The 25,649-nt window shown below is 37.5% G+C and overlaps 1 long non-coding RNA gene across 1 annotated transcript in view; it reads right to left on the bottom strand.

Annotated features, from left to right (window-relative positions):
• Positions 1–1,394: 1,394 nt before the first annotated feature.
• Positions 1,395–25,649, bottom strand: part of LOC137236730 (uncharacterized) — an 84,036-nt gene continuing 59,781 nt past the window's right edge. The window contains exons 3-5 of the long non-coding RNA XR_010948602.1: positions 17,434–17,464; positions 17,232–17,266; positions 1,395–1,524 (exon numbers count right to left, since the gene is read on the bottom strand). This is a non-coding gene — a long non-coding RNA (uncharacterized lncRNA). The remainder of the gene's footprint in view (positions 1,525–17,231; positions 17,267–17,433; positions 17,465–25,649) is intronic.

Raw genomic sequence — 25,649 nt, 5'->3', positions numbered from 1 at the left:
TGTATTCTATATGTGTCCACAATTCATCGCAACTGATTCAGCTATAAGTTGTACCCTGTGGCCATCAGAGGGTTGTGTCTCCGCTTTTCGGTACACCCTGTGCTGTTATGTTAGTTATTTAACCACTGCCGCTAGATAGTCTCCTAAGCATTATCTAAGCGACGATAGGCGTTTTTTTTCACGCCCAAACGAAACGTATACGCGTGTAAAAAAAACACGGCTATGGTTAAGTATATTAATATTAGCTGTGTTTTTTTTTACTTCTATATACGTTTACGCTTAAACTTTATATGGACTGCTAAGCGACAAACTTTAAATACACCTCTGAAATTGCTGCGCTTAAAATTTGTCCTACTAAATTTCAGTGCGCATTATACTCAGATGTAACTGAAATATGTGTTTATGTTTCACCCTCTACACTAATTCTATGTATTCTATATGTGTCCACAATTCATCGCAACTGATTCAGCTATAAGTTATACCCTATGGCCATCAGAGGGTTGTGTCTCCGCTTGTCGGTACACCCTGTGCTGTAGCTGTAGTTATTTAACCACTGCCGCTAGATGGCTCTACTAAGCATTATCTAAGCGAGGATAGACGTTTTTTTTCACGCGCAAACGTAAACGTATACGCGTGTGAAAAAAAACACGGCTAATATTAAATTTGTATGTATTATATGTGTGTAAATATGTGCGGTACACTGCATTTTGTAAGGACAAGCTAATGTTTAGGAAAAATGATAAGAAATTATAATGGTTATTTATACAAAAAGCAAGCTGATTTAATTGCTTTTTATAGTTTTCTTTCATTTTAAATTAATACTTTAAAAAAATTTAATTTCTTTAAACTGCTTTTTGACCATGGGGAAGTATGTGTGCGGTATACTGCAACTTGTAAGGACAGGCTAATTTTTAGGAAAAATGATAAGAAATTATAATGGTTATTTACATAAAAAGGAAGGTGGTTCAATTGCTTTTCTTGCCATTATATTTTCTTTTCAGTTTAATTAATAATTCTTTAAAAAAAATTAATGTTTGTAAATTGTTTTTGGGCATGGAGAAGTATATGTGCGGTATACTGCAACTTGTAAGGACAGGCTAATGTTTACGAAAAATTATAATAAGTTATAATGGTTATTTATATAAAAAGGAAGCTAATTCAATTGTTTTTCTTGTTTATCTTCATTTTAATTAATATTTCTTTAAAACATTTTAATTTTTGTAAACTGCTGTTCCACGTCTTACTACGAGCACGCTGCTACTTATTTGTCAACTGCATATACTAAAGACAAATTAATGTACACCAGAGGTTTTTCTGCAACGTTATGTAGTTTTATAAGGATTTATTCAACAAAATTTTAAATTTATTTATTTTATAATATACAAAGCCATTTGTTAATAAATAACTGTTTGGTACAAAATACAAAATTGCAAACATATGTATGTTTTTGGAAAAATTAGGATGTTACACCAAAATCCGTTTTAGTTTTTCCTTGTCTTTTTTCCTCGTATCACGTGCTCCATGCTGATAAACAAATTAAAATAAATAGAAGAATTGGATTATAGAGCATGTTGAATATATATTGGATATTCACGTCACGTTGGCTATCAGTATATGTGGTCACATATGTACCTAACCCAGTTAACAAAAACAAAGTACACTAAAGCCATTTATATTTGTTAAAAAAGTTGATACCCACGTGAATAGTCCAATAGTTTTCTCGTATTGCACTTCCACAACACCCAAGAGGCAACAATTCAGGCGCGCAAGTCTACTTTGCAATATATCGACTTAACAACAAAATGACGGTAGTAGTGCAGTTTAGGGGCCCACCCTAAAGTTGGGCCAAGATTTTCGAGTGAGGTATCAGCAGACGCGCATTTACGTCTAGATTAAGAATCCGGAAAACGGAAGTTAACTTTTTTCACCCGTTCAAAAGTTATCGGCGTAAAACCGGTTTGTGTGATACATATTGTCATTCTAGGGTCACCCCTGGTCCACCTTTATGGCGATATCTCGAAAAGACGTCCCGCACGTTTACAATCTTTTAAGCGCATACATCACTTTCCTTTTATTATTTAGTATATTAACGCAAGCTATCTTGAACAAATTAACGAAAAAATTATTTGAAATTTCACTAATTTACTTATAAAATATCAACACAAATATTGCGAAAAATTACTGTCCAAATAAAAGCACATGAAAGTTAACAGTGTTGCCAGCTCAGCAACGATGGGAATTACCTTTGTTGTTCTCTGTTAGGATTAATACAAGGTGGTGGCTGCTCAACATAAATTTAAATAAACATACAATTACATTGTTTTTGTAATTTACTGAACATTTTGCAATTTAATATATTAAAAGAGATGAGAAAACATCTACATATTTATCCAAATAAAGTGATGCTGGCATATATTTAGAATTTTAATTTTTATTTAGACGCAGTCTTTTCTCATCTTCTCTTCCCTTCTCTTCTCTTTCCCACCCTTTCCTCTTCTTCTCCACCCCTTCCTTCTCTTTTCTTCACTCCTCTTCTCTTCCCTTCCTTTCCTTTTCTTCTCTTCCCTACCCCTCTCGCTTAAATCGTAACATAAAATCGCGCGATTTTTATACTCAGTTGAGCAGAGCTCACAGAGCATATTATGTTTGATTGGATAACGGTTGGTTGTACATATATAAAGGAATAGAGATAGATATAGGCTTCCATATATCAAAATAATCAGGATCGAAAAAAAATTTGATTGAGCCATGTCCGTCCGTCCGTCCGTCCGTTAACACGATAACTTGAGTAAATTCTGAGGTATCTTGATGAAATTTGGTATGTAGGTTCCTGAGCACTCATCTCAAATCGCTATTTAAAATGAACGATATCGGACTATAACCACGCCCACTTTTCGATATCGAAAATTTCGAAAAACCGAAAAAGTGCGATAATTCATTACAAAAGCCAGATAAAGCGACGAAACTTGGTAGATGAGTTGAACTTATGACGCAGAATAGAAAATTAGTAAAATTTTGGACAATGGGCGTGGCACCGCCCACTTTTAAAAGAAGGTAATTTAAAACTTTTGCAAGCTGTAATTTGGCAGTCGTTGAAGATATCATGATGAAATTTGGCAGGAACGTTACTCCTATTACTATATGTACGCTTAATAAAAATTAGCAAAATCAGAGAAGGACCACGCCCACTTTGAAAAAAAAATTTTTTTAAAGTATAATTTTAACAAAAAATTTAATATCTTTACAGTATATAAGTAAATTATGTCAATATTTCAACTCCAGTAATGACGTGGTGCAACAAAATACAAAAACAAAAGAAAATTTCAAAATGGGCGTGGCTCCGCCCTTTTTCATTTAATTTGTCTAGGATACTTTTAACGCCATCAGTCGAACAAAAATTAACCAATCCTTTTGAAATTTGGTAGGGGCATAGATTTTATGACGTTAACTGTTTTCTGTGAAAACGGGCGAAATCGGTTGATGCCACGCCGAGTTTTTATACACAGTCGTTCGTCTGTCCTTCCGCATGGCCGTTAACACGATAACTTGAGCAAAAATCGACATATCTTTAATGAACTTAGTTCACGTACTTACTTGAACTCACTTGATCTTGGTATTAAAAATGAACGAAATCCGACAATGACCACGCCCACTTTTTCGATATCGAAAATTACGAAAAATTAAAAAAATGCCATAATTCTATACCAAATACGAAAAAAGGGATGAAACATGGTAAGGTAATTGGATTGTTTTATTGACGCGAAATATAACTTTAGAAAAAACTTTATAAAATGGTTGTGACACCTACCATATTATGTAGAAGAAAATGAAAAAGTTCTGCAGGGCGAAATAAAAAAGCCTTAAAATCTTGGCAGGTATTACATATATAAATAAATTAGCGGTATCCAACAGATAATGTTCTGGGTCACCCTGGTCCACATTTTGGTCGATATCTGGAAAACGCCTTCACATATACAACTACCACCACTCCCTTTTAAAACTCTCATTAATGCCTTCAATTTGATACGCATATCGTACAAACTCATTCTAGAGTCACCCCTGGTCCACCTTTATAGCGACATCTCGAAAAGGCGTCCACCTATAGAACTAAGCCCGACGCCCTTTTAAAATACTCATTAACACCTTTCATTTGATACCCTTATCGTACAAACATATTCTAAAGTCGCCCCTGGTCCACCTTTATGGCGATATCTCGAAAAGGCGAACACCTATAGAACGAAGGCCCACTCCCTTTTAAAAATACTCATTAACACCTTTCATTTGATACCCATATCGCACAAACAAAGTCTAGAGTCACCCTTGGTCCACCTTTATTGCGATACCTCGAAAAGGCGTCCACCTATAGAACTAAGGCCCACTCCCTTTTAAAATACTCATTAACTCCTTTCGTTTGATACCCATATTGCACAAACGAATTCTAGAGTCACCCCTGGCCCACCTTTATGGCGATGTCTCGAAACGGCGTCCACCTATGGAACTAAGGATTACTCCCTTTTAAAAAACTCATTAACACCTTTCTTTTGATACCCATATTGTACAAACAAATTCTAGGGTCACCCCTGCTCCACCTTTATGGCGATATCTCGAAACGGCGTCCACCTATGGAACTAAGGATTACTCCCTTTTAAAATAATCATTAACACCTTTTTTTTGATACCCATATTGTACAAACAAATTCTAGGGTCACCCCTGGTCCACCTTTATGGCGATATCTCGAAAATGCGACCACCTATACAACAACCATCACTCCCTTTTAAAACCCTCATTAGTACCTTTAATTTGATACCCATATCGTACAAACACATTCTAGAGTCACCCCTGGTCCACCTTTGTGGCGATATTTCGAAACGGCGTCCACCTGTAGAACTAAGGCCCACTCCCTTTTAAAATACTCATTAACACCTTTCGTTTGATGCCCATATTGTACAAACATATTCTAGGGTCACCCCTGGTCCACCTTTATGGCGATATCTCGAAACGGCGTCCACCTATGGAACTAAGGATTACTCCCTTTTAAAATACTCATTAACGCCTTTCTTTTGATACCCATATCGTACAAACGCATTCTAAAGTCACCCCTGGTCCACCTTTATGGCGATATCTCGAAAAGGCGACCACCTATACAAAAACCACCACTCCCTTTTAAAACCCTCATTAGTACCTTTAATTTGATACCCATATTGTACAAACACATTCTAGAGTCACCCCTGCTCCACCTTTATGGCGATATCTCGAAACGGCGTCCACCTATGGAACTAAGGATTACTCCCTTTTAAAATAATCATTAACACCTTTTTTTTTGATACCCATATTGTACAAACAAATTCTAGGGTCACCCCTGGTCCACCTTTATGGCGATATCTCGAAAATGCGACCACCTATACAACAACCATCACTCCCTTTTAAAACCCTCATTAGTACCTTTAATTTGATACCCATATCGTACAAACACATTCTAGAGTCACCCCTGGTCCACCTTTGTGGCGATATTTCGAAACGGCGTCCACCTGTAGAACTAAGGCCCACTCCCTTTTAAAATACTCATTAACACCTTTCGTTTGATGCCCATATTGTACAAACATATTCTAGGGTCACCCCTGGTCCACCTTTATGGCGATATCTCGAAACGGCGTCCACCTATGGAACTAAGGATTACTCCCTTTTAAAATACTCATTAACACCTTTCTTTTGATACCCATATCGTACAAACGCATTCTAAAGTCACCCCTGGTCCACCTTTATGGCGATATCTCGAAAAGGCGACCACCTATACAAAAACCACCACTCCCTTTTAAAACCCTCATTAGTACCTTTAATTTGATACCCATATTGTACAAACAAATTCTAGGGTCACCCCTGCTCCACCTTTATGGCGATATCTCGAAACGGCGTCCACCTATGGAACTAAGGATTACTCCCTTTTAAAATAATCATTAACACCTTTTTTTTTGATACCCATATTGTACAAACAAATTCTAGGGTCACCCCTGATCCACCTTTATGGCGATATCTCGAAAATGCGACCACCTATACAACAACGATCACTCCCTTTTAAAACCCTCATTAGTACCTTTAATTTGATACCCATATCGTACAAACACATTCTAGAGTCACCCCTGGTCCACCTTTGTGGCGATATTTCGAAACGGCGTCCACCTGTAGAACTAAGGCCCACTCCCTTTTAAAATACTCATTAACACCTTTCGTTTGATGCCCATATTGTACAAACATATTCTAGGGTCACCCCTGGTCCACCTTTATGGCGATATCTCGAAAATGCGACCACCTATACAACAACCATCACTCCCTTTTAAAACCCTCATTAGTACCTTTAATTTGATACCCATATCGTACAAACACATTCTAGAGTCACCCCTGGTCCACCTTTGTGGCGATATTTCGAAACGGCGTCCACCTGTAGAACTAAGGCCCACTCCCTTTTAAAATACTCATTAACACCTTTCGTTTGATGCCCATATTGTACAAACAAATTCTAGGGTCACCCCTGGTTCACCTTTATGGCGATATCTCGAAACGGCGTCCACCTATGGAACTAAGGATTACTCCCTTTTAAAATACTCATTAACACCTTTCATCTCATACCCATATCGTACAAACGCATTCTAAAGTCACCCCTGGTCCACCTTTATGGCGATATCTCGAAAAGGCGACCACCTATACAAAAACCACCACTCCCTTTTAAAACCCTCATTAGTACCTTTAATTTGATACCCATATTGTACAAACACATTCTAGAGTCACCCCTGATCCACTTTTATGGCGATATTTCGAAACGGCATCCACCTATAGAACTAAGGCCCACTCCTTTTTAAAATACTCATTAACACCATTCGTTTGATGCCCATATTGTACAAACAAATTCTAGTGTTACCCCTGGTCCACCTTTATGGCGATATCTCGAAACGGCGTCCACCTATGGAACTAAGGCCCACTCCCTCTTAAAATGCTCAGTAACACCTTTCATTTGATACCCATATCGTACAAACGCATTCATTGTCACCATAGCTCTCAACTGATTATGTAATGTTCGGTTACACCCGAACTTAACCTTCCTTACTTGTTTATATTTGGGTTTCCTTAATAAGAATAAATAAGTGAAATTCAAAGTTATTTTTTCATTAATTCGTGTATATCAAATTACATTAATATACCAAATATCGGAATTGAGTTGATTCCTGTGCCTACAGTAACGTAATTGTGCCGGAACAAAACGTACCCAATGGAACAGTTTTTCGCGGATAACTTTTAAACGGGTACAAAAAGTTAACTTCCTCCTGATCTAGACGTGAATACGCGTCTTTTGATACCTCACTTGAAAAAAAGGCCCAATTTTAGGGTGGGGCTCCTAAACTACACAATTACCAAAATGACTAAGCAACAGTTTTAAGAAAAATAAAATTTTGCTCAATTCAGGTACGTATTACATATGTATGTACATCGCACGTTTTATTGCAAAGATAGCTGTATTTCGTTGCAAACTATTACAATTAAAACACTACCCTTCAAAAAACGCGAGTAATCTATAAATAATGTAAGGAATACTCCTTTGGGAGTATAGGACTCCTCGAAATCTAATCTGTATTCATACAAAAAATGTGCTCCAATTAACATTGCCATGTCCTAGGAGAGGAGTAGGTGATCCCACTCTCGCTTTGTTTGTGAGTATTCCATAGAGTACATACGTGAGAGTACTTTCCAAAGTACTTTCACTGTATTACTCCATGGAGCACCCGCAGAGGATCATATGCCAAAGTACTAAAGAGGAATTGTGTCGGAAAGAATTATCGAAGTGAATTTAATTTAAACTGAAAGTAAATGAAGAGGTGCAATACAACTTTTATATTTTATACTACGAATATTCTTATGTTATTTAGCATTTGCGTGGATAAAGAAACTAATATAATACGCATACGCATACGTGAATAAAGAAACTAATATAATATGTATACATACAACCAGTGCGCTGTTGCATTTTACCAGAGTTGCCAAAGTAAAATTTTAGTATTAGTTATTTGCATGCAATATTTTACTTTTGGCAACTCTGTTCGATCGTCATCGTGTCGTGATCACTGTCGTTAAAAAACGAGCAATGATCGGCTGATGGTGGTCCGCAAATGTATTGCAAAGGAGTATTGTTAGAGTACTCCAACATGAAGAAAATGGAACACGCAACAATTTTTGCAGGGTAGCTAGCTTACCGAATTGCAGGGAAAGCAACAATAAAAAGTAATCGAGTTGAGTTGGCTAACCGCTTAGGTAATTGTCGACCTGATTGATAGTGTTGTATAGTGTTGCATATTCAAAAATAGGGCACTATTGTGAACGAGCGATTGAAATGAACATACGAATGTGCAGATAAACAAAAATAACAAAATAACAGCTTGGTGGCGGGGTGACATACGTACAAACAAACACACGCATTTCATGTATTTTGTTTTTGTAATTCTTTGGTTAGGTGTCAAAAACATACTGCGCTAGAAGTAGAAATGTCAGAGCAGCTAAAAAAAAGTAACCATCTGTATGGTTTTGCCATAATGAAACTGTTTAGCTAGTGGAAGCGTTTTTCAAGCTCGCTTGCAAAAAAAAACACCTGATGTAATTCAAAATTTTATTTCATTAGAAAAATGAGATTTCAATCATTTATGTCCGCTAATTTGATTTTATAAATGTCAGTGTAATCTCGCCAGTTGGTTGCCTTGGCCTGTCATAATATCTAAAGAGATCAAAATTTTGAGTTGAATTAATTTACAATAGGGGGACTCATGATAGCATATAAACTTATAAGGTGTAAAATTATATCCATTTACACATGCGGTTATATGAACGCACCTAGTAATACTCTTGATAAACTTGACTGTTTTTCAGCTGTATTATTTCCAAAAAAATTTTTTTGATTGTTATACAAATTAAAAAATACCAAGATTAAGTGAAAAATCAAAACTAAAACGCCTTTACTTGCTGATGTTGGAGATTTTTGATGAAAATGCCGTCTGTAATGTCTGCAAGGTTGCATTCCTTTGAGTTTACCGCGTTTACACAATGAAATGTGCGCGTAAATTTATACAAATTGTGTAAATGATTTTTCATACAAAATTTGACAGCTCGTGCGTAAACTAGATAAATTTATACGTTTACACACTTTATAAGGCATTTATACGGTTACATGAGTCCCCCTAATAAAACGTGCGATATAAACAATAAAATGACTAAGCAATGTGTATGTTAAAAAAATAAAAGATTGTACAATTCAGGTCCATATATATATATTTACAACTACGTACTGTGACAGACTAGAAAAATATGACATGTAGTAATAGTTCCGACACATAAGCAGTTTTTCATATACATAGATGAGTTTAACACAAGCTTATGCATTACGAGTAGATTGCACGTATTTTTATGGAGAACGATAGAATGAGCGACACTGGCGCCATCTGATATTGAAAAGTAGCCATCTCCCAAATTTTGTTACAAGCAAATCAGAAGAAGAAGAATTTGACTAAGGGTGTTGGCACACTTTGCAAGTGAAATTATTTTTCCCACTGGTTGGTAAATTTTCTAACATTTTTCGCAATTAAAACCTGCAATATAACAATCGATTACGACACAAAATATGTTAGCAAGTATTTTTGCTGTATACGGAGAATGTTTATAACAGTGCTTCGCGAAATCTTGTATGTGAATTGGCAAGGCGTAATAAACTTCCAACTTGCCAAGTCTGAAGTTCCTTCATATTTACAAACGCAACATCTTGGTTGATTGTGGCGATGCTATTGCAATGCATAAGCTTGTGTTAAACGCATATATATGAAAAATGTCATTCTGTCACGGCCATAAGTAGACATGGTGGGGAAATGGGATATATAACGTAATAATAATAATACTTAACACCAGACAACTGCAAAGAAAATAAGCTTGTACAAATGTACTGTAAAAAAATCTCACTCCTGTAAAATAGAGGGATACATAAATTGTTAAACAAGGGAAGCGTGCAACCTTACTATTTGGAAGCCAATTTTTAAATACCCAAATCTATAAAAGCCTTATCCTTAGGAATGATTCGAACTTTGGGGATGAACACTAGTAGGGGAACTCATTTAAACTCACAAATGCCTTATAAAGTGTGTAAACGTATAAATTTATCTAGTGCGTAAAGGAACTGTCAAATTTTGTACGAAAAATCATTAAGCAATTTGTATAAATTTACGCGCACATTTCATGGTGTAAACGCGGTAAACTCAAAGGAATGCAACCTTGCACACATAACAGCCATCATTTTCATCAGAAATCGCTAACATCAGCAAGTAATTTACAAGAATATCTTAGTAAAGAGGTTATAATTTTGATTTTCCACTTAATCTTAGCATTTTTTAATTTGTATAATAGCCGTGTTTTTTTTACACGTAAACGTCTATACGCTTAAACTTTATATGGACTGCTAAGCGCCAAACTTCAAATACACCTCTGAAATTTCTGCGCATAAAATTTGTCCTACTAAATTTCAATAACATTATACTCAGATGTAACTGAAATATGTGTCTTTGTTTCACCCTCTACACTAATAATAGCCGTGTTTTTTTTTTACACGTAAACGTCTATACGCTTAAACTTTATATGGACTGCTAAGCGTTAAACTTTAAATATACCTCTGAAATTGCTGCGCATAAAATGTGTACTACTAAATTTCAATACGCATACGCGCGTTTTTTTCACGCGCAAACGTAAACGTATATGCGTGTGAAAAAAAACACGGCTAATATTACATCTGAGTATAATACGTATTGAAATTTAGTAGGACAAATTTTATGCGCAGCAATTTCAGAGGTGTATTTAAAGTTTGTCGCTTAGCAGTCCATATAAAGTTTAAGCGTAAACGTATATAGAAGTAAAAAAAAAACACAGATATTATAAAGAAAGTTACTTGGTGTGTTCATATAACAGCGTGTGTAAATGGATATAATTTTACAATTTATAACTTTATATGCTTTAATGAGTCCCCTAGTGTCTCAAAGCGGCGGTTGTTTTTGCACACGCAAAAACCTTATATTTTTAATTTTGTCATGGCCCGATTTTTTATTAAAGCTATTAAGTAGAAGATAAATTCTAATTCATATAAAAATACATTTTAAGTTATTGGTGTTGCAATTTACACAACATACGAACGGCTTTACGTCTATAATTTTCTCAAACATAATTTGAGAAAACGCAACCCTGTGACAAATTGAATCAAAATTATCTGGCAATTCGGTTGGAGGGCACACAAGTTGGCAATTGGTAGATTGCTTCTTCTTGGTAAAAAAAGAAATCGCTTTCAGTCATTTCATTTTCAAATATTGGCAATGGTTTTATCCAGACATGATACTTGGAATATTTAAAATACATACATATATCCCGAAAAATGCACAAAAGCGCTTCTATTGAGGAAACTACTTTCAACATAAACCGAAATATCGATTTGGATATCTTGAAATGAGCGTGGTATAGGCCTAGGTAAGCTTTGAAATAGCTGCCAAGATGTATCTCTAACTAAGACGTCGTTGCAAGCTGCTATTAGGGAACTGTTAGAAAATTCTTCCCATTTATCCTCAGGCAAGAGTTCGCAGTTCCCCTTGTCGACGCATTTAATATAACTTATGCCCCAGAGATACGAGAATCGTTGCGGAGTTAGCCTCTTAGCCTCTTGTCAAATAACCCACCTCTACGTATATGACCAAAAAAGATTTATAATTTATAGCTGCCAAGATGTATCTCTAACTAAGACGTCGTTGCAAGCTGCTATTAGGGAACTGTTAGAAAATTCTTCCCATTTATCCTCAGGGAAGAGTTCGCAGTTCCCTTTGTCGACGCGTTTAATATAACTTATGCCCCAGAGATACGAGAATCGCTGCGGAGTTATCCTCTTATCAAATGACCCACCTCTACGTATACAAAAAATTTTGAATATAAAGATATTGCATGGGCGAACTTCGGTGGAAAGCAGCGGAGCGTAACAAAATTCTAGTAGGTCACTTTCACCACACCAAAAACTTTAACACAATTTTTAAGATAATTTAAGCACAGTGTACAAATAATTATTAAATAACAAATACAGACAGTGGTAGTTTAACAAATTCTGCTGTGGTAAGTGGTGAATGTGACCTACTAGAATTTTGTGAAGCTTGCCTCACACGATTTTTCGTCTATGCAATGTCTCTATATTATATTGTTTCTGACGTATATGACCAAAAAAGATTCATAATTTATCTTGACATAGTTTACATGTGAGTAAAAATACAAAGCCAATATTTGACAAGAATTGTCACAAATAACGCAAACTACTTATATTTAGGTGCCAACCTTTTATGAAGTGATAAGTGTTGGCAATATCACATTCTTCCTCGTAAACTTTAATTGAGCTTAAGAACTGCTCTGCCTCGTCAAGAAAATTCAATTGATCCACAGTACCTTGAAATGGTTCTTTAAAATTTCCCACTTCTCCAAAGTAGATGTTAATTAACATATTAAAAAGTTTATCGAAGAAAGGGCGAACTGGGTAGTGTTAAAAAAGGATAGAGATTTGGAACTAAGTATTTAAAAGCCGGGAGCTGTAGATAGCGAACATTGCACTTGCCACAGAATTACTAAAGATATGTGTAGCTAATTGTACGCTCATTTTATCGAAAACTTTCGGTCTTACATGTTTTTTGGTTAATTTGTATGTACATGAAATATCATACTGAGACCCTTGTTCATAAAGATGTACAATATCATACTGAGACATGAAATATCATACTGATACCCTTGTTCATAAAGCTGTACAATATCCATCCAATCTACAGGGCGGTCTTAAAAAAATACTCTATTTTTATCATTTTCCAAACAGTTTCTAGTACTTTTGATGAGATGTGGGGAATCAAAGAAATAAAATATTTTATGACCGTTAACCTCGAAGAAGGGCCTTTCCTACAAAATTCGGCCCCTCATCGGTTGCTATTTGGTTGGGATGAAGTCCGAAACTATTAAACTGACCTATAATTTCAAATACGTATTGTTTTAAAACATATCTTCGGCACGTTTTGTGTCAAAAAAGTATGCCAAAGGATGAGTCCAAGCCTCCTCACCGATGCCTCTGACAAGGACAGCTAAAACGCTCGTACCTACTATGGATGTGCGGTTTTCATCGCCATAGTCCTCCAGGCCCATAATTAAATCCCTATTTCTTTCAAATTGGACATGCACTTTTAAGGACATTTCATCACAGCAGATAGACATATACTTCTGTGCCTCTGTGAAGCCACGGCTTCTCAGCTTTAATCATGCTGTAGCTGCAGCCAGGGTTACGTGGCCAATTTTGAACAAATTGTTCAAGTGTTTTTCTGGATGGCCAGGTGAATAGGGGCTTAAGGTATAAGCTAACGGGCAATAAACCTAGCAGCTAGTGCTAATGTTTTAAGCTCCCTACCAAATATATATCCCTCTGGAGTTCGGGTGTGTTTTTAAGACAATTCCTCACATATTCTGCCACATGTGGAGCAAATTTGGCACATAATCCTTTGATTTGACTGTCCTGGCTTTCTACAGTTAAATCCGGATGAACCTCTAAACTAAAAACTGTATTCTAAAATAGCCACTCTTTCGCGTAGCCTACCCAACTCCTCATCTTTTATAATTTCCCGGTACTTTCTTTTTCTAGGAGTTCCATCAGTCAGATGTTTAGGTGTTTTGGGTTTGTCTGCCCCTATTTGGATTAGAGAAGAAGTTGAAGAGGAGTTAAGCTCAACATTCGAAAAGGGAAGATGGAATTCCTCAAAAGATACTTCAACCGTATCTGGGGTTAAAGTCCATTCTGCCTCTCTGGGCGGCAAAGGTACTGGCTGTAAATCTTCGACGTCTAAAACTTTAGCTTCAAGAGAAGACTCAACCGTGATTGGAGATGGCGTCATTTCTGCCTCTGTGGGAGACAAGTGGACAGGTTGAAAATCTTCTATGCCTAACACTATCATTTACCATCTGAACTTCCATCAGGTGAAGGGAATTCAGGGTCAACTGTACTACCTCATTTTTCTCATCGACTGTCAGCGGAGGCTCTAAAAATCTTAAATTTGTGTCAGGAAATGCGGTTTTATAAAGTAACCGCCCCCTCTCACCTTGTGGGAGAAAATATAAAATAATAATATAATAATAATACACCATAAACACACACCATAATATATAATGATACACCATTAACGCAGCCTAATGAGAACAGAAAAAAAAAACAAAAAAGCATGCATTAGTTCAAACGTATGCGCAAGAAATTTAATGTGCTGTCTTTATGAGGGAACTACGAAGCATAAAGAAGCATGGAAGTCAAGGTTATTTAATAAAAGTAAAAGTCAAGGTTACAAAAATTTAACAAAACAGATGGAAAAGCCGTCAAGAGGTGCGATTTTATATAACGATCAAAAATGGGACTCTTAAAAATTTTGTCGTATTTATGCTATACAATTTTAGTTTTAATTTTTCATTACATGTAGTTAGAAGCGTGCTATAAAAGTTAGTAAGATGGGATGCAAAGAAAATTGAAGGCCCAAAAGTATTATTTTTTTTCAAAAAAATTTATAAAAACAATATGATTAAAAATATACCCTTTTGATCGTTTAGTCCACAAAAACGTTTCTGTAAAACAAAAACTAAAACAAATCTAATTTAGATCATAAAACTTCAAGGCAGTATTACACCCATTCAATACATATATAAGCCGGGTTTTTTAACACGCGTATATCCGTTTACGCTTAAACTTTATATAGACCGCTAAGCGATAAACTTTAAATACACCTCTGAAATTGCTGCGCATAAAATTTGTCCTACTAAAATTCAATATGCATTATACTCAGATGTAACTGAAATATATGTCTTTGTTTCACCCTCTACACTAATTCTATGTATTCTATGTGTGTCCACAATTCATCGCAACTGATTCAGCTTTATTTATACCCTATGGCCATCAGAGGGTTGTGTATCCGCTTTTCGGGACACCCTGTGCTGTAGTTATTTAACCACTGCCGCTAGATGGGTCTCCTAAGCATTATCTAAGCAAGGATAAGCGTTTTTTTTTACGCGCAAACGTAAACGTATACGCGTGTGAAAAAAAACACGGATATAATATATGTTTATAGGTATATTAAGCAGTTCGTTATATAAACTTTTTTCCGAGGGGAATATGTCAAAAAAGCTGCAACTAAATGTAAAACCTATTTTATTTTGACCAGGCATGCTTAACCAACGAAACGATATCATTTCGTTACGATAATCAACGTTATTAAACGAAACAAAAGCATGCCTGATTTTGACTATGGCTATGGGCCATTGTGTGTAAATTTTCGCACTATTTAAATTGTATTTAAATTTATTCTCCAGTTCTATATATGAACCTGCGAAAAAGATTTTTTTTATTTTCAAATGCAGCGTGGCAGTTAGAATTATCAGGATACGCTGAAATTTAGCCCAGCTTATGTTTAGAACATAGTTCATTATATTTCTCACGGCAAAGCAAACTTTTTTTTTTAACGGACATAAAAATAAATAAATGTAAGGCGCGATAACCTCCGAAGAGATCTAAGGCCGAGCTTCTCTTCCAATTTGCGTCGTGCTCCTCTTGATTTTCCCTACAAATTGGCCGGATTTTCTTCTAATTTAAAAACCTTATTTCTAAAATTTTGATGTTGCTTTGTCCGGGGTGCGAACCCGGGGCATACGGTGTGGTAGGCGGAGCACGCTACCATCACACCACGGTGGCCGCCATAGTTTATTTAAGTACAGTTGCGAAGACGAAAGTAGGAGTGAAAATTGTTGGCACATTTCATAAATTTTTTTCTTCTTTTATTTGCGTTAATTTCGGAAAAAACTTGAACGCATTATGTAACTGGAACAATAGCTGTGTTTCTTCTTACGCTTAAACTTACTAAATTTCAATACGCATAATACTCAGATGCACTAATTCTATGCATCACCTCTAAAAATGGTGTGTGTCCACTATTAATCGCAGCAGATTCAGCTATATGTTATACTCTATGGCCACCAGAAGTTTGTGTCTGCGCTTTTCGGTACAACATGTTCTGTAGCTAGTTATTTAACAACTGTCGTTAGATGGGTCTCCTAAACGTTATCTAAGCGAGGGTAAGCGTTTTTTTTACCGCAGGCCCCGATCGGGGAAGGTGCCCCAGTCCTCCTCCTCCTCCCCTTACATTTAACTTCCAACTCTCCAAGGTTATTCTGCACTGACGACCAACTTGGGGAATTGCTAATTTGAGGATTTTTTATTTGCAGATTTTGTATTTAGGGATCGCATTTGAGGATTTTGTGGAGTTTTTTTAGGAGGATTTTTAAAGGAGTCGACCACTGTATTAAGACTTTACACAAATTTTTATACATTTTTTACTCACCGGTATATTTCTCCCTCCGGTGGGAAGGGATAAAGCGGTACCCCTAACCCGCACACAACTACTCAAAATTGGTTTACCATTTCTCCAAAAAAGGAGAAAATTGTTAAAATAAATTTTACATATTCACAAAATGTTTCGGTTTTAGGTTAAAAGTCTAGAACAGCACGACACGTCTTGATCTTAGCATCAATAGTCCCAAGGCAGAGAAAAACTTCAGTCGTTCAAAAGATATTAACGAAAAACCGAAAAATTACCCACCCGCGTATCAGCGGTTGACCATTGTTGTAAACTATTCAAAGAATTTTCTGTTACGCCTTTGGATTATTGTTATTCTGTAGAACAGCATGAATCTCTCAATACACGTCCAAAAATATCGAGAGGGGTAAGAAAAGGCGGGTTTTGGACCGAGGATCGCGAATCCGAAAACCAAAACAAACAATTTTGCGTCGGTGAAAAGATATTTGCAATAAAAATTGGACTTTTGATGTGATTGTTGTAACTTTGTTTTGCACAAGAAAAAAAGTTGTGTACAAAGGGATTTTGCACGGATTTAATTGTGACCTCACACCGATCAAAAGGTGTTCATCCCAAAAATACTATGCATCCCAATCACGGTTTCGGCAGGGTCCGGGGCCATTTTTCGGTATTTCGTGAATAATATTTGAAAGATGTCAAGCTTTTTACCCCTCTCGATATTTTTAGACGTATATTAAGGGTGTCATGCTGGCATATATAGTTGGAGCATTTTTGGCTGGGATTCCAATAAAAGATGCTCCAAATACTCACCAGCTGTAGAAATTTAAAAGTGCAGTAAATATTATCTGAAAGATGAAATTAAAATAACTTCTTAATAAACATCTATACAAGGTATAATATGAAAATATTGCAAATTGCTTAGTTAAAAAATATATTCAACATGGCGTCTATGTGGCTTACAATATTTTCCATATCATAATTACAATCATTCACATTCAATTGTAATACTCACCAAATTAATGGTCGCCTATTACTTATTGAATCTGTAAAGAAAGAATTTATTATTAACAATGCCAAATTGCAAAATTTATACACAAAATTGTAAGCTATTTTTTCATTTAGTTGAAGACATATATGTAATCCTGCTATATTGCTACAAAAGGCTAAGGTACATTCCCAAACATCAGAGTGCCGATATATTGCTGTTTAAACGTTTTTGTTTTTGTATTTAATAACCGAATTTACCTCAATCAAAGAGGCGTCATTCGATACTTTTGTTGTTGCCAAAGAAACGAATTCATGCCGAATGTTTTCTCAAGGAAGTTTTGGTTAGTTTCCTTAACTGCATCTTATATATTTATGCGGGGAAGTGACTTTTTTTTGGAAAGAGAATTAATTAATGAATTTAATGCAATTATTTAAATAAACACAAATATCCCACGAAAATGTATAGAAGGCGTTTTTATAAATACATCTGACATAAAAAAACCAACGACTACCTTGAGAAAACATCGAGTAATTTGCCATAGTATGCGTTCTGATGCACATAACAGGGTTGCATAAAAAAGGTTTTTAGCTATAAATTTAAATTAATTGAAAATGTTGAATATATTTTTATTTCAAAAATTCACAGATATGAATTGTCAAGTGAAATAAAAATACAATCACGCTACCATGGCTTGACAGCTGGTTTTTACTTTTTTGATATGATTTGACACATCAACTCCGGCGCAGTACTATTTTCACATTAGTCTATCGATTTACAAAGACAAAGTACATGGGAATTTTATTTATGTTTGTAGGTATGTCACCGTGCTGACACCTTGTATGATTCCGCAGTGACACGCTACGTTGCTTCGCCTAAAGCTACAATTGCCCACGAACGCACGTACAAAAACGTGTCAGCTGACACGACCTATCTTATGAATGTGCAATGTAAACGAAAACTCACCGACGTGCAACACACGTACGTACGTAGCCCGGAACGTAGAAATCAAAACAATTTTGGTTTTTTCCTTAAGAACGTGTCAGCTGATCGCTCTATCTATAGACAGATTTGCCTAGTAAACTTTTATGCGCTAATTTTTGATCGTTGGCAGTTTTATGCAAAAACACCTAATTAAAGTTTGAAAAATTGCGAAAATAATTCGAAATAATTATGTAAAAGTGCAGATGATAAATATGTAATTTATTTATACTTATTTAATATTAATTCCAGCCTTTTACAACATCAAAAATTAAAAGAGAAAAAGTAGATGTTTCCATAAGCATGCATTCAAACAGTTCAATGGCAACATTTTTTTCGTTGCCACTACGGACATAAATTTCGCTCAAATGTGTGTACGTACGGCATACGTTTACGCACGTTACACACGTCGGTGGGTAACTGCAGCTTAACAGATGAGGCCGAACACATTTGTTGCGTTCCAATGAATCATGATCCAGATAAGGATAGAAATTTAACATGCAAATGCAAAAACAAGGTGAACCATATGAATCAATTTGTTGTTGCAATTGTATGTTAAATTTTTATCGGTAGCTGGATCACTGTTCTTTGGAACTTGAGGACTGTGTTTGCCGCACATATACCTTGCTACACAAAGTTTGCAGAATTTAAGCAAAGCAAAAAGCGCTGTCATAATCAGCCTTATTGTAAACTTCGCGTGAATGCAATTCTCAATTTTTTTCCACGTGAATGTATAGAATTTGTTCGCAAAACTCAAAGTGGGGAACAACACTCGATAAAATGTAAGGATTGTTTATTGCTTATTAAACTTAGTTAAGAATTATTTTATATCACATTAGGTCTATAAAGAAAACTCAGTTGACTTTTGTGGTAAGCACTATGGCCGAAAATCCTGAAATAGTAAAGGGCTTCCAAAAAAAAAAAAATTAAGATAAAGTGCTGGCTTTTTGGAAGAAATTGAACAATTCCCTCAATACCATGGGCCCACCATCAAAATCAATCTCCGAATGGAAAAAGGTGACTATTAATGCAATGTGGCTATGGAATGTGCTATAATTTATATAGCCATTGCTTACAGGTTTGGATTGATCAAAAACGATACGTACGAAACAAGGCTGTCGAAAATACCAAAAATAGGAAAAAGACTAGAGCTGTTGTCTTCGTCACTACTGTTATTTTCACGTTGCTTACCAGTTGATTTCGTTGCATTCAAACCAAAAGGCTTGCCATCTTCGACACCTTCCGCAGCTGCTACTGACGCAGTTATATCCAAAATTGACTGTTCTAAAACAAAAAAAAACATGTTGCTTGCAAGGTCCTGCACCGGTCTTTTTCCTATTTTTGGTATTTTCGACAGCCTTGTTTCGTACGTATCGTTTTTGATCAATCCAAACCTGTAAGCAATGGCTATATAAATTATGGCACATTCCATAGCCACATTGCATTGATAGTCACCTTTTTCCATTCGGAGATTGATTTTGATGGTGGGCCCATGGTATTGAGGGAATTGTTCAATTTCTTCCAAAAAGCCAGCACTTTATCTTTATTTTTTTTTTGGAAGCCCTTTCCTATTTCAGGATTTTCGGCCATAGTGCTTACCAAGAAAGTCAACTGAGTTTTGTTTATAGACCTAATGTGATCTATATATATGTAGGATTCAATCGAACTAAATCCTTACCAAATTGATGCTTTCGAAGTTGGAACGGTTGACTTTACCTTTTTTTACCGTAATAAAAACACTTGCACGGTTTACCTTTTAGGTTAAACAAAAATTATGCTTTATTTTAACAAAATACTTTTGTAAAACGTTCGACGTATTTAGAGGACAAAAATCAAGTGGCCTGATAAAATTACTGTTCATATTTCACGAAGGTTACAGCATAAAAGAATTTGGTTACCGCTAGGTCTATATGCTATTGCTATGTACTGGAAAAAGTTAATTGAAAAGGTGACTATGTAAACAAGTTTAAGAAAAGAGAGTTAAATTTGCAATACGAAGCGAATATGTAAAATGTTTGTACAGAATATGCAGAGCTGTTATGCTGACTATTAGGGTACTCCACATTACTCCCCTCCTAGACGAAAGTTACATGTACCGACTGGGGAATTTCACTTGTCGACCACTTCGTGTAATTTTCGTCGATGCGTTGTTTCTGTTTTTATCTGGCTGAGGGTTTCGGATAGAGCTATGCGTAGGCGTCTTTGATACGTTTATTTCCGGGGCTAGTTGTGGCCCTCTGAGTGTTGACGGAGATTGATAATCGGAGCTTGTTAAAAATGCGGGTTTTAGTCTATCGATGCTTATGTTGCGTGGTTGCCCTCGAATGAGCACTGTAAAATATTTCGGAGTTTTATGCGTTACTGCGAACGGTCCGTCGTACGGATTAGTTAGTGCGGGTCGCACGGAATCATTCCTTATAAAAACGTGTGTTGCGGTTTGTAACTTTTGTGACACAAACGTAGTAGGAGGCGAATGGTGGGCAGTGTCACTAGCCCGAAGCTTTTCCATTGACTTACGAAATTCTGCTACCGTATCACTGGTTACATCTGTTGGCCTAGTTGGGTGGAAAAATTCTCCAGGAACTTTTAACGTCGTACCGTAGACCAGTTCCGCTGGGGATGCGCCGATATCCGGTTTGAATGCCACTCTAAGTCCAAGCAAAATCGTAGGCAGATAGTGCGTCCATTTGCTCGAGCCTTGGCAAAGGATTGCTGATTTCAGACAACGGTGCCAGCGTTCGCCTATTCCGTTGGATTGGGGGTGGTACGACGTAGTACGCAAATGAGTTGCTCCCAATGATGAAATAAGCTCCTGAAATATTGCGGATTCAAATTGTCGCCCACGGTCCGACGTTATGCGCTCGGGGACTCCAAATCTCGATATCCAAACGGTTATTAACGCCTTGACGACAGTCTCGGCGGTCATATCAGGAATGGGGACCGCTTCCGGCCATCGTGTAAAACGATCAATGATAGTGAGGCAGTAACGCTGTCCTTCGCATAAGGGAAATGGTCCGACTATATCGATATTGATGTGCGTAAATCTACCTTGAGGTGTAGCATATCTGACCAGTGGGGATTTCGTGTGACGATGGGTCTTTGATCGCTGGCATGCTTCACATCTTTTGACGAAATCTGCAACGCTCTTTTTTATGCCTTTCCAAACGAATCGAGCTGTAACCATCTTCGTAGTGGCGCGCACTCCAGGATGTGCCAGGCTGTGCATTTTAGACAATATCTGGTTTCGAAATTCTTTTGGAATGTATGGACGAATATTTGGCGTAGACGTATCGCAGATTAATTGAACGTTCGTTCCTGTAGGAATAAACGGTTTTAATGATAAAGAAAATTTAGCGTTTGTACCTGATGCCAAAAACGTTTGCAACTCGGGGTCGGTTTGCTGTGCCTGTGCTATGGCATTATAATCGATTACTTCGCCCAGTGACTGAATTCGAGATAATAGATCTGCCGTGATGGTAGCTTCTCCCGATATATGTCTTATATCTGTCGTAAACTGCCCTATGTAGTCAAGCTGACGCGCACGGCGAGGAGCTGTTTTTTCCAGTTTTTGCCTGAATGCGAAGACAAGAGGGCGATGATCCGTAAGTATATGACAGCGTCGTCCCTCTATCATGTAGCGAAAGTGTGACACAGCTTGATACATTGCGGTTAGTTCCCGATCGTACGTACTGTACTTGCGCTGTGCTGGTGATAGCTTTTTGGAATAAAATGCTAGGGGTTGGAACTTGCCGTCAATTATTTGGTGTAAAGCAGCTCCTACAGCGAAATCAGAGGCGTCGGTATGCAGTGACAATTCCGCGTTTCCTGATGGGTGAAACAATAGCGTCGCGTTTGCGAGTTCTTCTTTACAACGTTTAAACGCATCTTCGGCTTCAGCATTCCAAACGAGGGCCGTCATGTCGTTTTTCTTATTTCCTCGAACGAGCTGCTGTAATTCAGACTGGTAGTCGGCAGCGTGAGGAAGGAATTTTCTATAAAAATTGATCATTGCTATAAAGCGTTTCAGATTCTTGGCGATAGTCGGTTTGGGAAAGTCTACCAGCGATGCAAGTTTTTCTGGTAGCGGTTTGATTCCAGTGGAATTAACTAGGTGACCTAGAAATTTTATTTCCGGTTTTTCGAAAACGCATTTGGAAATATTTATTGTCAAATTATTTTCCTGTAGTCGCTGGAAAAGTAATCTTAAATGTTGCTGATGCTGTTCTATCGACTCTGACGCCACACATATATCGTCAATATATGGAAAGACAAAATCCAAACCGCGCAGGACCACGTCGATTAGACGCTGAAATGTTTGTGCCGCGTTGCACAGCCCGAATGTCATAAATTGAAACTCATACAAACCGAAGGGCGTTGTTATTGCGGTCTTCTGCACGTTGTCAGCGTGGATTGGCACCTGGTGGAATGCCTTTTTTAGATCGATCTTTGAAAACAACGATTTTCCGAAAAAAATATTGGCGAAGTCTGTTAGATAGGGCAAGGGATATCGATCGGGGAGCGTTTGAGCGTTTAGAGCTCTATAGTCTCCGCATGGTCTCCAGGACCCATCACCTTTCTTAACCATATGGAGTGGGCTGGACCAACTACTGCTTGATGAGCGGCACACTCCCGCCTTGAGCAAAAATTCGAACTCGGATTTTGCGGCTTCTAATTTTTCGGGCGGAAGACGGCGAGGCCTACAGAACACTGGCTGTCCCGTCGTTTGAATTCGATGAAAAACCGTTGATTTAGATTTTGTGCCATCCAGCGCCAATTTCGTGATGCTTGGAAATTCGTTTAAAATTTCATTGAAAACCCCCTCGATCGTAAATGTCTTTAATTCTAACACATTGTATTTTACTGTTGGCGATAAATTCGTAGCTAAGGTCGTCGTATTGTCGATCAGTTTACTTCGACGCATGTCTATGAGGAGATCGTAAAATTTGATAAAATCCGCGCCTATGATAGGTTGAGTGACATCTGCGATTATAAATGACCAGAAAAAATCGCGCCGGAGACCTAGGTCAAGTTTTAGTTTCATCTTACCTAAGACTTTGATAGCAGCACCGTTTGCAGCATATAGTTTAGTGGCAGTTGGTTGGATGTCATACGGTTGCGATGTCAGCGGAAGGATCGATACGTCGGCCCCCGTATCGATAAGAAATGTCGTTTTTGAAATATTGTCTTTTACTTGAAGGCGGAATACTTTGCGAGGTCCTTAAAATGTATTACGGGGTTCCGCAGCGTGATTATCTAGTCATTGTTCACCCTTATCTGTCGTCACTGCAGCTGTGCGATGTCTATAGCGGCACGGGCTGCGGCACTTACGAGCGTTTGTGCCGTACTTTTTGTGGTACCAGCACTGGGTACTAGCTGATGAATTCGGATTGGCTGTTTCTGGTCGATTTGTGCTTCGATGTCGAAATTTACTTGCTGATCTCTGCCGAGTGCGTGAACGTGAGCGTATAGAGAATCTATCGAGACGCTTGCCGAGGTCTTCTACGGTTGAGCGGAGCTGATTTATTTCACTCGCAACTCCTGATTCCATTCGATGAACGTGGTGCGGTGTAACTGCGTCGATGATCGAGTCCGCAATCTTCGTAAATTCCGCAGCAGTACCCGAGGATGCAGCAACGACGGGTTGCGCAAATTCTGGGAGACGTTTAGTCCACAAGCCTTTTAAGGCGGCTTCTCCTAATGTATTTCCGGCGACGCGTTTCATTTCGAAATATAGTTCGGAAGGTTTTTTATCACCGAGTGGAAGTTCGGATAGAAGTCGGTTTAGGCGCCTTTGTTCGCTATCGGCGAAATGTTCTATTATTTTAATCTTGACGTACTCAAATCTATCCTGTTGTGGCATAGCTGCGATCACCTCGGATAGTTGACCAATTACCGTTGGATCGAGTGCGGCGAACACAGTTGCCGCCTTCTGTTTGTCGGAGGTGATTCCCGACGCGGTGAACCAAAAGTCCATTGACGTGAACCAAGCTTCAATATTATTACTGGACATGGCAGGGATTGGTAGCCGGGCGTAAGCTGCAGCAGCTTGTCTTTCGACTAGCGGCGTTGTGTGGATGGAATTGTTGGAGTTCTGTGGTGGCGTGTTAGCCGTTGGTGCCGAAGAAATTCCGCTATCGTTTGGCATCCTTGTGCTTTATGCTAGATTCGCTTACTAGTACGTGTTCGAAATCGTTGCAACGACAATTTTTGCGGGGTCACCACTTGTAGGATTCAATCGAACTAAATCCTTACCAAATTGATGCTTTCGAAGTTGGAACGGTTGACTTTACCTTTTTTTGCCGTAATAAAAACACTTGCACGGTTTACCTTTTAGGTTAAACAAAAATTATGCTTTATTTTAACAAAATACTTTTGTAAAACGTCCGACGTATTTAGAGGACAAAAATCAAGTGGCCTGATAAAATTACTGTTCATATTTCACGAAGGTTATAGCATAAAAGAATTTGGTTACCTCTAGGTCTATATGCTATTGCTATGTACTGGAAAAAGTTAATTGAAAAGGTGACTATGTAAACAAGTTTAAGAAAAGAGAGTTAAATTTGCAATACGAAGCGAATATGTAAAATGTTTGTACAGAATATGCAGAGCTGTTATGCTGACTATTAGGGTACTCCACATATATAAAAATGAATTGCTGTTCGTTAGTCTCGCTAAAACTCGAGAACGGTTGAACGGATTTATCTTATCTTGGTCTTGAATTATTCGTGGAGGTCTAGGGAAGGTTTAAAAGGTGAGAAAAATTCGAATACTTGCCGGGAAAATACTCAAAACAGCATATTTCCACGAGATATAGGCCAAAACGTGGACCCGGGTACCCCTAGAGTGTGTTTATAGAATATGGATATCATATGAAAGCTGTTGATGAGTGCTTTAGTAGAGGGTAATTTTCATACCCCTGGGTGACTAGGGTCTCGAGATATAGGCCAAAACGTGGACCCGGGTACCAATAGGGTGTGTTTATAGAATATGGATATCAAATAAAAGCTGTTGGTGAGTGCTTCAGTAGAGGGTAATTTTCATACCCCTGGGTGACTAGGGTCCCGAGATATAGGCCAAAACGTGGACCCGGGTACCCCTAGAATATGCATTTCAAATGAAAGCTCTTGATGAGTGCTTTAGTAGAGGGTAATTTTCATACCCCTGGGTGTCTCGGGTCTCGAGATATAGGCCAAAACGTGGACCTGGGTACCCCTAGAATGTGTGTATAGAATATGGCTATAAGATGAAAGCTGTTGACGAGT

Source organism: Eurosta solidaginis, chromosome 1 (genome assembly GCF_040869045.1).
Source record: "Eurosta solidaginis isolate ZX-2024a chromosome 1, ASM4086904v1, whole genome shotgun sequence".
NCBI classification, from domain to species: domain Eukaryota; kingdom Metazoa; phylum Arthropoda; class Insecta; order Diptera; family Tephritidae; genus Eurosta; species Eurosta solidaginis.
Note: the sequence above shows the minus strand (reverse complement) of the source record. Positions and strands in the feature narration are given on the sequence as shown.